The following is a 15181-nucleotide window of genomic DNA, read 5'->3' on the forward strand; positions in this document are numbered from 1 at the left end:
GAAATGTTTGATGTTTTAGAAATGTTGTCTTATAAAGTGTTCAAAAAAAAGCAGAAATGGATAAGAAGGAAAGGTGATGATGAGGAAACGGAAAGGAAAGATAAACAAAGTATGAAATGGCTATGTTGAACTATATGACTTTAAATATTAATGGAATACATAACCAAATCAAAAGGAAGAAACTACTAAATTTACTGAAAACAGAAAAAATTGATATAGCATTCGTGCAAGAAACACACTTAACTGAAGTGGAGCACAAGAAATTAAAGAGAGATTGGATAGGACATGTAACAGCAGCGTCATATAATTCAAAAGCTAGAGGAGTAGCTATATTAATCAGTAAAAATGTACCAATTAAAATAGAAGAGGAAATAATAGATCCAGCAGGGAGATATGTAATGATAAAATGTCAGATATATTCGGAGTTTTGGAATTTACTCAATGTATATTCACTTAACGAAGAAGATTAAAAATTTATGCAAGATATTTTTTTGAAGATAGCAGACACGCAAGGGAACATACTAATAGGAGGGGATTTCAACATTAATTTGGATTCAAACATGGATAAAACTGGGAAAAAATTAACAGAAAGAACAAAGTAACCAAATTTATAATTAAATCAATGCAAGAAATGCAACTTTTGGATATATGGAGGAAACAACACCCAAAGGAAAAGGAATATTCATATTATTCATGTAGACATAAAACATACTCAAGAATAGACCTATTCCTGTTATCAGCTCGCATGCAAGACAGAGTTAGGAAAACAGAATATAAAGCTAGAATATTATCGGACAACTCACCCCTGATGTTGACAATAGAGTTAGAGGACATCCCTCCAAGAATGTATAGATGGAGATTAAACTCCATGCTACTTAAAAGGCAGGATTTTAGAGAATTCATTGAATGACAAATTAAAATGTACTTTGAAATAAAAACAGAATCAGTGAAAGATAAGTTTATACTATGGGACGCAATGAAAGCGTTCATCAGAGGGCAAATAATAAGTTATGTAACCAAGATAAAAAAGGACTACAATCAGGAAACAGAGCAGTTGGAAAGGGAAATAGCAAATATAGAAAAAGAATTAGCAAGGAAGGAAGACACAACTAAAAAAAGAGAATTGGCAGATAAAAAACTAAAATATGAAACACTACAAACATATAAAGTGGAGAAGAACATAATGAAGACAAAACAGAAATATTATGAACTAGGTGAAAAAACGCACAAAATTCTAGCATGGCAGCTTAAGACAGAACAAACTAAGAGAATGGTATTGGCATCAAGGAAAAAAGACAAACAAATCACATATAATCCAACGGAGATTAATGAAAACTTCAGAAAATTCTACGAACAATTATACCAAACTGAAAACGAAGGGAAAGAAGACAAAATAGATGGATTTTTAACTAAAATTGAACTACCGAAATTACAAACAGAGGAACAAAATAAATTAACAGAACCATTTGAAATAGTAGAAATACAAGAGATAATAAAAAAAACTACCGAATAATAAAACACCAGGTGAGGATGGATTCCTAATAGAATTCTATAAAACATTTAAAGATTTATTAATTCCTCACCTCCTGGAAGTAATCAACCAGATTGATAAAACACAAAGCTTACCAGATTCATGCAAAACAGCAATAATTACAGTAATACCAAAGACAGGGAAAGATCCACTCGCACCAGCGTCATATAGACCAATATCTTTACTTAACACAGATTATAAGTGTTAGCAAACAGATTAGCCGATTATGTACCAAAAATAGTAAATCTAGACCAAACTGGATTTATTAAAAAAAGACGCACAACAGACAATATTTGTAAATTTATTAACTTAATTCATGCAGTAGAAGGAAATAAAGCTCCAACAGTAGCGGTTGCTTTAGACGCAGAGAAGGCCTTTGACAGAGTAGAATGGAATTATTTATTCAAAGTAATACAAAAATTCAGCTTACCAGAGAAATATATTAATTGGATTAAAGCATTATATAAGGGGCCATTGGAGAAAGTGACAGTAAATGGATATATATCAAAACAATTTAACTTAAGCAGATCAACAAGGCAGGGATGCCCACTATCGCCCTTATTGTTCGCATTAGCCATAGAACCACTAGCAGAACTGATAAGAACAGAAAATAAAATAAAAGGGATAAAAATAAAAGACAAGGAATATAAAATCAGTTTATTTGCAGATGACATTATAGTATACTTAACAGAACCAGAAATATCAATAAAAGAATTAAATAAGAAATTGAAGGAATATGGAGAAGTGTCGGGATACAAGATTAACGCAAATAAAAGTGAAGCAATGCCAATTAATAATGCGGATTTCTCAAAATTTAAGAAAGAATCACCATTCAGATGGCAAATGCAAGCAATGCGATACCTAGGTATACAAATAAATAAAAACCTCGGCCATCTATATAAACTCAATTATTATCCACTAATGAAAAAATTACAGGATGACTTAGAGCATTGGAAAGACTTACCACTAACACTAATAGGAAGGATAAACTATTAAAATGAACATTTTCCCAAGGATACAATACCTATTTCAGGCATTGCCAATACACTTGACAGAGAAATTCTTCAAGGAGTTAAAGAAAATAATAAGGAAATTTTTATGGAAAGGGGGGAAACCGAGGATAGCACTAGATAAATTAACAGAATGGTATAAACAAGGAGGCTTACAACTGTCAAACTTTAAAAATTATTTGTAGAGCCGCACAATTAAGATACCTATCAGATTTTTATCAAACAAGGGAAAAGCTAGATTGGACTAGATTAGAACTAGATAAAATAGGGGAGAAGATACCTGTACATATATTATATAAATGGGATGAAAAATTGGTACAACGTAGGAATTCTCCAGTATTACATCATCTACTCAATATTTGGAAGAAGATTCATGTAGAAAGGAATAAAACAAATTACCAACTACCAAAACTAATACTGATGCAATATCAGCTAATCCCTTTTACAATAGATAACCTTTCCTTTAGAGAATGGGAGAAAAAAGGGATCAAAAGAATAGAAAATTGCTTTTCAGGAAATAAATTATTATCCTTTGAAGAAATGAAGGATAAATATAATATAACTCACGATACAGTGTTGGCATACTACCAACTGAAATCCTACTTGAAGGACAAATTGGGAAGCAATCTGAGGTTACCAGAGGGAAGTAATTTTAAATATGTGATTACAGACACAATGATAATCAAAAAATTTGTAACAAACATGTATATTAAACTACAAGAAAAGGAGAATGAGGAAACAAATGGTAAAACTAAACAAAAATGGGAACAAGATCTAAACATAAAGATAAAGAAGGAAACATGGGAGAAATTATGCTCAGGAACTATGAGAAATACAATAAATACAAGGTTACGTATGATACAATATAACTGGATACACAGGCTATATATTGCACCTCAAAAGTTAAATAAATGGGACCCAACAATATCTGACAGATGTTTTCGCTGTAAAAATGAAATGGGAACAACAATTCATGCAATATCAACATGTGAGAAAGTGAAAAAATTTTGGGAAGATCTAAACCAGATATTAAATAAAAATCACAAAAAGCAATATACCAAAAAACCCAGAGATCTTCCTCCTAAGTAATATAAAAAACAAAGAATTTGGACTTGATTTGGATGGTGCACAAAAAAGATTTGTTATGATAGCCCTAGCTGTAGCAAAAAAATGTATTATGTCAGCCTGGAAATTAGAAGATAACTTGAGAATACAACAATGGTATATAGAAATGAATAAATGTATTCCATTAGAAAAAATAACATATAATTTAAGAAATAATACTACAATATTTGAACAAATATGGGACCCATACATGAAACATAATAGAGAAAACCTACCGGGGACATCTACCACCTAAAATACAGAAGGAGAAGAGAATGAAAAGAACTGACTCAGTGGAAGTTCTTGTTTGTTTTTAATGAGTGACAACATTGTTTGACGGGTTTAATGTATCCTATTTTCTGAACTTTAAATGAATGGGAGGGGAGGTAGGGAGGGAGGGAGGGGAGGAGGGAGGTGGGGGAGAAAACAACACTGTATATGTTCAAGAGGGAAAATGTATGTATCTTGATCAATGTGGTTTATAGTGTGAAAAAAAAAAAAAATTAAAAAAAAAACCTACTCTGTTGCAAAAGCATTTCATAATCCTTTTTTGGTACATGATCTCTGTCAGCAGGAATCAAAGCTCAAGAACAAATTATCAATAAATGCCTGTTATTTCCAGATTACGGGAAGGTCCCATGAATTTATTGCATGTGGTGTACAACCTGCATTGTTTTGTGTGCTCTGCTTGGCGGCTGGTGCTTACCTTGTTCTCAGCTAGTTCATACCTTGATGAAGGGTTCAAGTCCGAAACATTGGTTATGTATCTTTATATTTGCCATATAAAGGACACTGTTTGACCTGCTGTCGTAAGTGTTGCGTTTTCACTTTTTGTCATCTAGTTCCTCTGTAGCAATCAGGAGGTGTAAAGATCAGGTTGTCAAAGGTGCTTGTCAAAAGTGTGACATTAAGCAGAGATAAAGTGATTAAGGATGAGAATAAAACAAAAACGTTTGCAGACCCCATTATTGAGGAGGAGAAAAATCAATGTTGGAGAAACTCAGCAGGTTCAACTGCATGACAAGAACCTCGACTTCTCCGGTTTTTTTTTTTTTTTTTTTAATTTTTTATTTTTCACACCATAAATCACAATAGCCATGATATACACTTTTTCTTTTCAACACATTTACAGTGACTTTTTCTCCCTCCCCCCTCCCTCCTCCCAAGCCACCCCCCACCCCCCCCCCCCTCATCCATTTTAGGTATACAATCTAGGTTGCATTAATTCAGTTAGACAATGTTGTCATTCAACAAAAATACACCAGAAATGACTTCTCCGGTTTCTGATGGCCCACTCCCCATTCTCCCTCCCTTCCCCATCTCTCTAGCCACTTTCAGGTGGAATAGCTGGGAGAAGGCAGCTCCGGAGCCGGCTGCGAGTGTGTGCGAAGTGACATTCAGGTGGCAGCGTTGAAGGTGCTGTTCTGACACCTGAAAGGTCCGCAGCGGGGAGAGGCGCCGCAGAGCGAACGCCGGCTCCTGTCGACTGTGGCCATAGTCACGCCCGCTTTCAGGTGCCTAGGGGGAGCGCTCGTAAGCAGAGAATACACCTACCCGAGGAGGGTTGGGTAAATACTCCTTGGGCCAGGGTTCTCCGCTTTCAGGTGGCCTCCCAACAGCCACATTCAGGTATTTTAGGAGGCTTTACATTGGGGTATTCCGGCCACCTGAAAGCGGCCACTGTCTTCTTTCCTCCAGCTCTTCACCCCCTTCCTTCTCCATTCACAGAACCAACCCCCCTCACCCCCTTTGCTGGTGTCCCTCCCTCCCTTTATCCACATATTACCTCCTGCCTGTAGGACTGTGCTCTCCCTCCTGCTCCGCCCCCAGCAGCACCAATTTGTTTGAGCGCCTGCCGTCACTTTGCTCATACCTTGATGAAGGGCTCAGCCCAAAACATTGGTTATCTTTGCTACATAAAATACACCATTTGATCTGCTGAGTTTCTCCAGCCTCGTGTTTTAACTGATAACGGGGTGAGATTGCTAATTGCAAATCTCAGTGTTTTTTTGTTACTTTTTCCTAGGTGGTGTACACTGCTGCTGGCTCCAATATGACTTGTCAGTCCTTAGTTGCCCTTGGACTGGTAAGTGAACTGTCATCATCCTGGCAGGGAGGGAGAGAGAGAGACGCAAGGCAAGACACTTCTGAATCAAGACAGTGTGCATCTTGGAAGGGAACCTGCAGGAGGGGGGGTGACAATGAGTCTGTCTCTCCCTCCCTCAACCCCTTTGAAGCTTACATGCCAAGAGGCCTCAGTCCACGGCCCTTCGAAAGAGCTACCTGATGAGAGTCCCATCTCCCTGCCATTTTCATCCTGTCCAGAAAACTATCCCTTTTGTGTTTATTGCCTGCATTCATTGACAGAAATGCTCACCTTTAATGGGCAATTCCTAATTGCCCCTGAACTGAGGAGGCAAGTTAGAGTTAGTCATCACATCTGTGGGTCTGGAGTCGCTCATAGAAGGACTAAAACAAACCTTTTCACTGTACGTTCACGTAAATGCCAAAGGACCTCCGCATAAGGCGAGGGGGGAAATATTTAGGAGAGACATCAGGGGCAAGTTTTTTTACCCAGAGAGTTGTGAGTACCTGGAATGCATTGCCTGGGGCGGTGGTGGAGGCTGAAACAATAGGCACATGGATGTAAGAAAAATAGAGGGAGTTATGGGTGTGAGGTTGGGAAGATTTCATTTGTTGAGTAGTTTTCAAAAGTTTGGCACAGCACCATGGGCTGGAGGTCTTTAATGTTCTATGATCTCATTTACGTCAGGGATACTTTACAACAGACAATTAGCTTGTCCATGTGCGATGGAAGAGATCGAGGATGGGCATGTCTACGAGGGAATAATACGGGTAGGAAACTGGGAGTTGTAGGTGCTGGGCGAAGCAGTGGCCTGATCTTCATTTGGTTTCACCAACATAGGAGTGGTATTGCTCAGCTCTCAACTCTGAAAACCAATGGAAAAGCCGTCGGTGGTGGAAATGTGCATCAATGAACACAGAAAATGCTGGGAACACTCAGCAGGTCAGGCAGCATCTGTAGAGAGAGAAGCAGAGTTGATGTCTCAGGCCCCAGGCTTATCTTCATGACCCAAGCTGCCAGAGGAAGTGGAAGAGAACGTCGATTGCCTTTTACTTCCCATGGATGCTATGTGACCTGCTGAGTTTCTCCAGCACTTTTGTGTACTGCTTTACACAGTGTCTCAGTACACAAAGTTCAAAGTTCAGATGTATTGTCAAAGTACATACATGCAATCACATACAACTCTGAGATTCTTTTTCCCGTGGGCAAGGCAGGATTACCACTTATTGGTGGTGAAAAAACTGTATTCAAGAAGATATGTACATATGTAAACAAATCTTTGGCTTGGCTTCGCGGACGAAGATTTATGGAGGGGGTAAATGTCCACGTCAGCTGCAGGCTCGTTTGTGGCTGACAAGTCCAATGCGGGACAGGTAGACACGGTTGCAGCGGTTGCAGGGGAAAATTGGTTGGTTGGGGTTGGGTGTTGGGTTTTTCCTCCTTTGCCTTTTGTCAGTGAGGTGGGCTCTGCGGTCTTCTTCAAAGGAGGTTGCTGCCCGCCAAACTGTGAGGTGACAAGATGCACGGTTTGAGGCGATATCAGACCACTGGCGGTGGTCAATGTGGCAGGCACCAAGAGATTTCTTTAGGCAGTCCTTGTACCTTTTCTTTGGTGCACCTCTGTCACGGTGGCCAGTGGAGAGCTCGCCATATAACACGATCTTGGGAAGACGATGGTCCTCCATTCTGGAGACGTGACTCACCCAGCGCAGCTGGATCTTCAGCAGCGTGGACTTGATGCTGTCGATCTCTGTCATCTCGAGTACTTCGACGTTAGGGATGAAAGCGCTCCAATGAATGTTGAGGATGGAGCGGAGACAACGCTGGTGGAAGCGTTCTAGGAGCCGTAGGTGATGCCTACGTATATGTAAACAAATAAAATAAAATAAAATAAAATAAAATAAATCAAATAAAATGTAAACAACTGACTGTGCAATAGAGAGAAAAAAAATCAATAAAGTGCAGAAGTAACAGTCCTTAAATGAGTCCTTGATTGAATTTGTTGTTGAGGAGTCTGATGGTGGAGGGATAGCAGCTGTTCCTGAACCCAATTGTGTGAGTTTTGTGGCACCGATACCTCTCTCCTGATGGTAGCAGTGAGAACAGAGCGTATGCTGTGTGGTGTGGATCCTTGATAATTGCTGCTGCTCTCCGATGGCAGTGTTCCCTGTAGTTGTTCTCGATGGTGGGGTGGGTTTTGCCTGTGATGTCCTGGGCTGTGCCCACTATACGTGATAAACGGAAATATGAACTTGAACTGGTAATAAATGGGATTTAACAATGATGTGGTAGTGTCATGGCTAATCAAACTGAGCCCAAACCTTGGACGAATTGTCTGCCACCTTTTAAGGTGGCATGTTCCAGATCAACGTGGCATGTTCCAGATCAACTTGGCATGTAAAAAGATAAACCTCCATCACAAAAGACCTACTTTCTTTTTGTTTGTTCTGGATTTTTTTTTTGCATTCTGCCCTCTCTCTCTGTCTCAGTTTTTTATTCTGTGGGTTTGGTGTCTACAAAGGCTCCAGTTGCTCCTGTTGCTGCGGAGATGGGTTGACTAACAACGGCAGGCACAAAGCAGACACAAAGTTTGCCACCCTTTTCAACTAAAAGATAACGCAATCAGCTCACAACCAATTTCCTTGTGCGTCACTGAATTGGAATGCATAATCCAATGACGCTTGCAATTTCTCCCTCTCCACCAGGCAAAAATGACCTAGGACTTTGAAACGTTCTATGAAATTAACAAAAGGTTAACTTTCTGGAGTCTCTGGATGAATTCAGCTGAGAAATTTAATCAAAATATTACAACATGGAAAACTATTTAGCCTTTGCTAGTTAGACATTTTTACCTAAATCTTTTGATTATATTTCAAGTTTATAACTCATTCCTGAAGGTCAATTATTACATATTTAAACTTTAAAACATTTAGACGTACAGCACGGTAACAGGCCCTTCCGGCCCACAAGTCCGTACCGCCCAATTACATCCAATTAACCTGCACCCCCTGTACATTTTTAATGGTTGGAAGAAACTGGAGCCCCGCAGGGAAATCTCATGCAGACACAAGGAAAACATACAAACTCCTTACAGACACCGTGGGATTCGAACTCCGGTCCCAATCGCTGGTGCTGTAAAGGCGTTGCGCTAACCGCTATGCCAAACTTGCTGCTCTCCGGAACAGAAAAACATCTGAATGCCTAGATTAGAATCCAGCACATAGTCCAAGAAGAGATACTTTAGCCAACTCCACTGGACAAGTGGAGACACACCAGAGACGGCAGACACTGGTATTAACAAACAAACTGCTGGAGGGACTCAGCAGGTCGAGCAGCATCAGTTCGCATCCGGGAATGGTGTGTGGGGAGAGCTGGACGACAGGGAGAGGGGGGGGTTTCGACTGGACCCTGGAATGATGAATGAGGTGGATTCCAATCGGGAAGCCGCTGTTGTTGCAGATTTAAATTTTAATTGTGATTTGCCTGTTAAACACTGCCATTACCTCCATGAATCACGTGAACTTTTTTTTCTTTGTGGCTTCAAAATGGCCCTGGGGCTGGCTGGATAGCATGCTAAACCAAGCTTTTCAATGAATATTTGTACATGTGATGGTAAACAATTTACAGTAATTCAGCAACAAAACAGGTGGTTCAGATAACAGAATCTGTTCAGACTGTTAAGCAGCCACAAAAAACAAAACGCTGTTACAGGTTCGAATCCCACACTGTCTGTAAGGAGTTTGTATGTTTTCCCCGTGTCTGCGTGGGTTTCCTCCCATGTTCCAAAAATGTATGGGGTTAGGAGGTTAATTGGTCACATGGGTATATTTGGGTGGCACAGGCTCGTGGGCGGGAAGGGGTCTGTTACCGTGCTGTATGTCTAAACTAAATTAAACTCAGGAGGTCAGACTGCATATGTGGAGGCAAAGAGATGATTGTGATTTCAGGTTGAAGACCATCCTCCATATTCTGTGGAAATCCCACTTTAATCTCCCCCATTAGCTCATTCTCATTCCCAGATACATCCCTTCACCCACACACTGGTGCCCATATACAGTCACCGGGCTAACCCAACGGCTTTTGGACGGGGGAGGAATACAGAGAATCCAAGGGTGAGGAAGACCCATACTGTCACAAGGTGAACATGCAAACTCCATATGTACAGAGCCGGAAGTCAGGATTGAAAGCAGGTCTGTATCTTGGAAGGAGCGGTTCTAGCTGCTGCGTCAATGAGCCAACCCAAAGTGATCTTGGTGAAATACACAGGATGCACCATGGTAGATTTGTATAGAGTAAACGTTAAAACAGGAACGTTATTCCCACAACTCGAAGGGGGTTTTGATCAGCAAGTTTGGCGGTCAAAGTTTAAAGCAGGAATTGAATGCCAGCTGTCATAAGGTCTTTCCTGAATTTCCCACATCCTTGTTTATAAATGTGCCTCTGTTTACATGACGTTGCTCAGTTGTTTGTGGATACGTTGCAGTTTTTCTGGGCTGTGACTCTGTGTCATTGACTTTGCTACCCTCATTTGAGGCCTGAGATTCCGGGAACAGAAACAACTATGGAAAGATTCACTCAGGAAAGGAGTGAGTAACCACGTGCCATCTTTCTGAATCACAGGCTTTAGCCAGGCTAATGAGATCGGTAGGCTTCTTAAAATGAGGGGGTGATATTTAAAACAGATGTGGTGTGTTAACAGTTCCAGTTCATAGACCCAGATTAGCTTGTTTTAATATGGTTAATCAGACATTTTCCTTTCCCAAACCAACTTTATTTAAAGGTACAAATTTTTGTTTTTGTGTTATCGGCGATACTGTGTAATAGTCGACAGCCTTTCTTTGGTCCCAAAATCATGTGCTTTCATATGATCCATGATTTCTCCCCCTCTTTTTTTTAGCCTCAACTGCCCGCCCATCCGAGCTCCGGACCATGAATCCTCGCCTTGGCTGCCCACCCACCACAGCTCCCCAGGCCCCAACCACTTCCCAATGTGAGCTACAGGCACCCTGACCATTAACCCTTGCCCTGTCTGACTGCCCATCTGAGCTCCCAATGCCCCAACCGCGAAGCCTTGTCAAGGCCTCCCACCCATACAAGCTCCAGATGCTCTGACCACAAATCCTCTGCTCGGCTGCCTGCCCCCCCCCCAAGCTCTTAACGCCCCATCTATGACTCCTCACCTTGGTCACCCATCCACTGGGGAGCTCCCAACACCCCAACTGCAGACCTTTGCCCAGGCTTCCCACCCATTCAAGCTCCCGACACCCCGACCGTGGACTCTCACCCCAGCCATCCAGCAACCTACCTACCAGAGCTCCCGACACATGGCCACACATTCTCTCCTAGGACCTGGACACCCGCCCATCCCAGCACCCAATGGCCCAAACATAGACTCACCACCCTGGCCATCTGAGTTCCTGACGCCTCAAATGATGCAGGTAACTTCCATGGTCAAACGTTTGATCCACGTAAAAATCGACCACCAAAATATGACCTGAAAAATTGGTCCAAACAACTCGACTATTACAGGAGTATATACAGTAGATATGGGAGGAGGCCATTCAGCCCCTTAAATCTGCTCTTCCTCCCAGCAGGATCACAGCTGATGTTCTGTCTCAGTTCTGTGAGGCAGTTGGTCCGGTTAGTAGAGCCATTGCCCCATGGCTCCAGGACACCAGTTCAATCCCAACCTCCGGCATTGTCTGTGTGGAGTTTGCACGTTCTCTTTGTGACTCGGATGTACAGGTTGCTGGGTTAATTGGATGCTGTGAATTGTCTCTAAAATGTGGGTGAAAGGACCGATGCGGAGTTGAGGGAATACTTGGAAAATGAAATGGATCAGTGTAGGAATGTGTCAATGCGTAGTCAGTGGTCTGCACGGATTCAGTGGGCAATAGGGACAATTTCTGTGCTGTCTCTCTCTGACTCAGTCACCATTTTTATGCCCTTGTCCGTAACCCTTAATTCTTCAAATAGGTAGAAATCTTTTGATGTTCAGAAGTTCAAAGTTCCAATTTATTGTCAGAGTACATACACGACATTACATACATCTTTTTCCTGTGGGCCAGGCAGAATTTCAACTTATCAGTGGTGCAAAAAACTCTATTCAAGAAAAGATATGTAGACAAAAGAGAGAAGTGCAAAGAAAGAAAGAAATGTAAACAAACTGTGCAAAAATATCATTAATAAATAGTGTGCAAAGTAAGAGTCCTTGAATGGGTCCCAGATGAGTTTGTTGTTGAGGAGTCTGATGGTGGAGGGGGAGCAGCTGTTCCTGAACCTGGCGGTGCAAGTTTTGTGGCACCTAGACCTCTTTCCTGATGGTAGCATCGAGAACAGAGCGTGTGCTGGGGGGGTGTGGATCCTTGATGAGTGCTGCTGCTCTCCGACTGCAGTGTTTCCCGTAGATGTTCTCGATGGTGGGGAGGGGGGTTGCCCGTGATGTCCTGGGCTGTGTTCACTACCTTTTGCAGGACTTTCTGCTCAGAGATATTGGTGCACACATAACGACGTCAGTTCTGAATGAGCTTCACATCCCTCCTGGATGGAGAATTCCTAAGGTTCCATCTCAGTGCTAACCTGATCCCTTATTCTTGATTAAATTCTAGCCCTCGCCCACATCCAGGCAAAACCAGGTGACAAACGGATCATCTAACAACATACATTCTGCTGGAGGGACTCAGCATTTCAAGCAGCATCAGTGGGAGAAAAGGAAAGGTTGACGATGCAGGCCAGATCCCTTCATCAGGTTTTGACGAAGGGTTCCAGCAGGAAACGCCGACCTTTCCTGTTCTCCCATGGATGCTGCTTGACCTGTTGAGTTCCTCCAGAAGAGAGTGAGTGGCTCCAGATTCCAGTCTCTTGTGTGTCTATTCACACCTCTCCTTTCACTCACAAAATGTGGCAGAGAACTTCAATGCATTTAAAATGCATTCTCACAAGGACTTGCCATGAAGTAACCTATGAGGTCACAGATCAAGAACTTAGCAAGCGGAAATAGTTGCATTGTTATCTTACCCATATATTCCTACCAGAAAAAAAGAACGGAACCCTCCCTAACTCGTAACTCTGATGTGCCTGTCGAAGAGTCCCTTAAATGCCCCCAATGTTTCAGCCTCCACCACCATCCCTACAAGGCATTCTGGGCTCCCACAACTCTCAGCATGAAAATCATACCCCTGATGTCTCCCCTAAACCTCCCTCCTTTCATTTTGTACACATGTTCTCTGGTGTTTGCTATTCCTACCTTGGGAAATAAGCGCAGGCTGTCCACCTTATCTATGTCTCTCATAATTTTGTAGACCTCTATCAAGTCTCCTCTCATCCCTCTTCACTCCAAAGAGAAAAGTCCCAGCTCTGCTAACCTTGCTTCATAAGACTTATTCAATCCAGGCAACATCCTGGTAAATCTCCTCTGCACCCTCTCCATAGCTTCCCAAGATATTTTATATGTATTTATTTTAAATTATATGTGTAAGTATAATGTGATTTCTATGGTGTGTGTGTGTGTGTGTGTGTGTGTGTGTGTGTGTGTGTGTGTGTGTGTGTGTGTGCGCGCGCGCGCGCGCATGTACCATAGTCTGGTGAAGCGCTGTTTCGTCTGGTTGTCCCTGCACAGTCAGATGATAGTTAACTTGAACTTGAACTGAACGAATCTCTTCTGTGCCAATTTCAATAGTTCTGAATGGAATCTGAAGGAAGAGACAGAAGATGAAAGAACGGTGAAATAAGTAAGTTGCATTGATCACAATTGTCTGAATTAGAACCAGAATTTATTGTCATGAACATATCACAAAAGTTGTTGCTTTGCAGCAGGATTGAATACTCAAGTAGAGATAATGTCTGTTGGTCATTGTCCATTCAGAAATCTGATGGCGGTGGGGAAGAAGCAGTTTTTGTATCGTTGGGTGTTCGTCTTTCAGATTGTCCCTAGTTTAAGTTTAATTCACATGACACCTTGTGAAAATGGTTCTTCTGGGAGTAGTCTAACAGGTTAGTTTGAACATTCATACAGCTGTATAAAGCAGAAAGTACCAGAACACAATTGTAGTTACATGACAAAACAATCTCTTCACTGCCACAGAGAGCTTTTTGAAGTTTAGTAACTTTGAGACAATAAAAGTAGGGATGGCAGGTGGCCTTTTGAGCCTATTCTTTCATCTTATGTTGACTATCCCGCCCTTTGCCTATAAACATTGATTCCTATATCATTTAGAAACCCATCTATCTCAGCCTTCGATATATCCACTACCCCTGTAAGCTCCCACAAGAGAAAACATCTTCTCACGATTTGCCCTGTCTGGACCCTGTCCTCCCAAAGAATCATGCACATTTTAGAGAAATTGAGATGCACAGCCCAGAACAGGGAATTCAGCCCAACTTGTCCATGGTGAGCATCTTGGGCTAGTGGCATTTGCCTGCATTTGCTAAGGTAACCCCTTCCTATTCATGTATCTCTTTTGAACATTGTAATTATACTCGCTTCTATGGTTTCCTCCGTCAGTTTGTCCCAGGTACAGACCACCCTCTGATTGAGAAAGTTACCCCTCAGATACCTCCTACACTGGATAGTTCTCCACACTATCCCCAACACCCACCAATCTTTGTGGCAAACATACTGAAACCCATCTACCTTTCCATCCGTTATTTATACATACACCACAAACAACAGGTGTACCAACAGGAACACCTCTGGTCATGGACCTCCATCCAGATGAGCATCCTTCCACCACTACCACCTTCTATGAGCAAGCCAATTTGCTGTAGATCCCATGTATCTGCACCTTCTTCAACAAATGTTGAAAATTGCTGTCTAAGCGTCTGACCCATCCTTTCATATTTTCCACCCTGGTTACCATACCCTGGTTACAATACCAATACCATATGCAAGACTCTTGTGCAATCTTTTGAATTATTCTCCTGCCAGTGAATGCATTGACTAACTCTCCACATGTGAATGGTATTGTGTTTCTAATGGTACATTTTCCCCATCTTGACAACAAGATATCCTTTTCATGTTCTCACAGTGAATCTTTGACCAACTTCACAGACTGCGGGTGACCTGTGGTCAAAGGACTCACACCAGATTGTGGACTACTGGAGATTGGCTCCTGAAGGTGGACCAGATATCAAAATTGGCAAGAAGGTGCTGAGGGCAGGAGGGGCCCCCAAGGGGGCTCAGGTCCTGATCACGTTGGAGGTTTGGATCTGGAGGCTGGATTACTGATGGCTTGTACAGAACTGTGGCTGTAGTGGCATTGGGAGCACTGGAGGTGAATCCACGGACACTCATTGTCTCTGGAGGGGACACTCCTTTGCTTTTCTTTCTTTGACTGTAAGGAATGTCACGCAATTTCTGCTGATGCCTTATGGCAGACTAAATGCAATTTCAAGTAATCTTACATCTGTTTCATAGAATGGCAATAAAATAATTATGAACTTTGAATCTTA

At 41.8% G+C, this 15181-nt stretch overlaps 1 long non-coding RNA gene across 1 annotated transcript; it reads left to right on the top strand.

The window, feature by feature from the left end:
- The first annotated feature begins 10204 nt into the window (after window positions 1-10204).
- Window positions 10205-15181, top strand: LOC138744339 (uncharacterized). The gene is made up of 3 exons (XR_011345448.1): window positions 10205-10317; window positions 13410-13461; window positions 14758-15181. It is a non-coding gene; the product is annotated as an uncharacterized lncRNA (long non-coding RNA).

This window comes from Narcine bancroftii, chromosome 10 (assembly GCF_036971445.1).
Source record: "Narcine bancroftii isolate sNarBan1 chromosome 10, sNarBan1.hap1, whole genome shotgun sequence".
Taxonomy (NCBI): Eukaryota; Metazoa; Chordata; class Chondrichthyes; order Torpediniformes; family Narcinidae; genus Narcine; species Narcine bancroftii.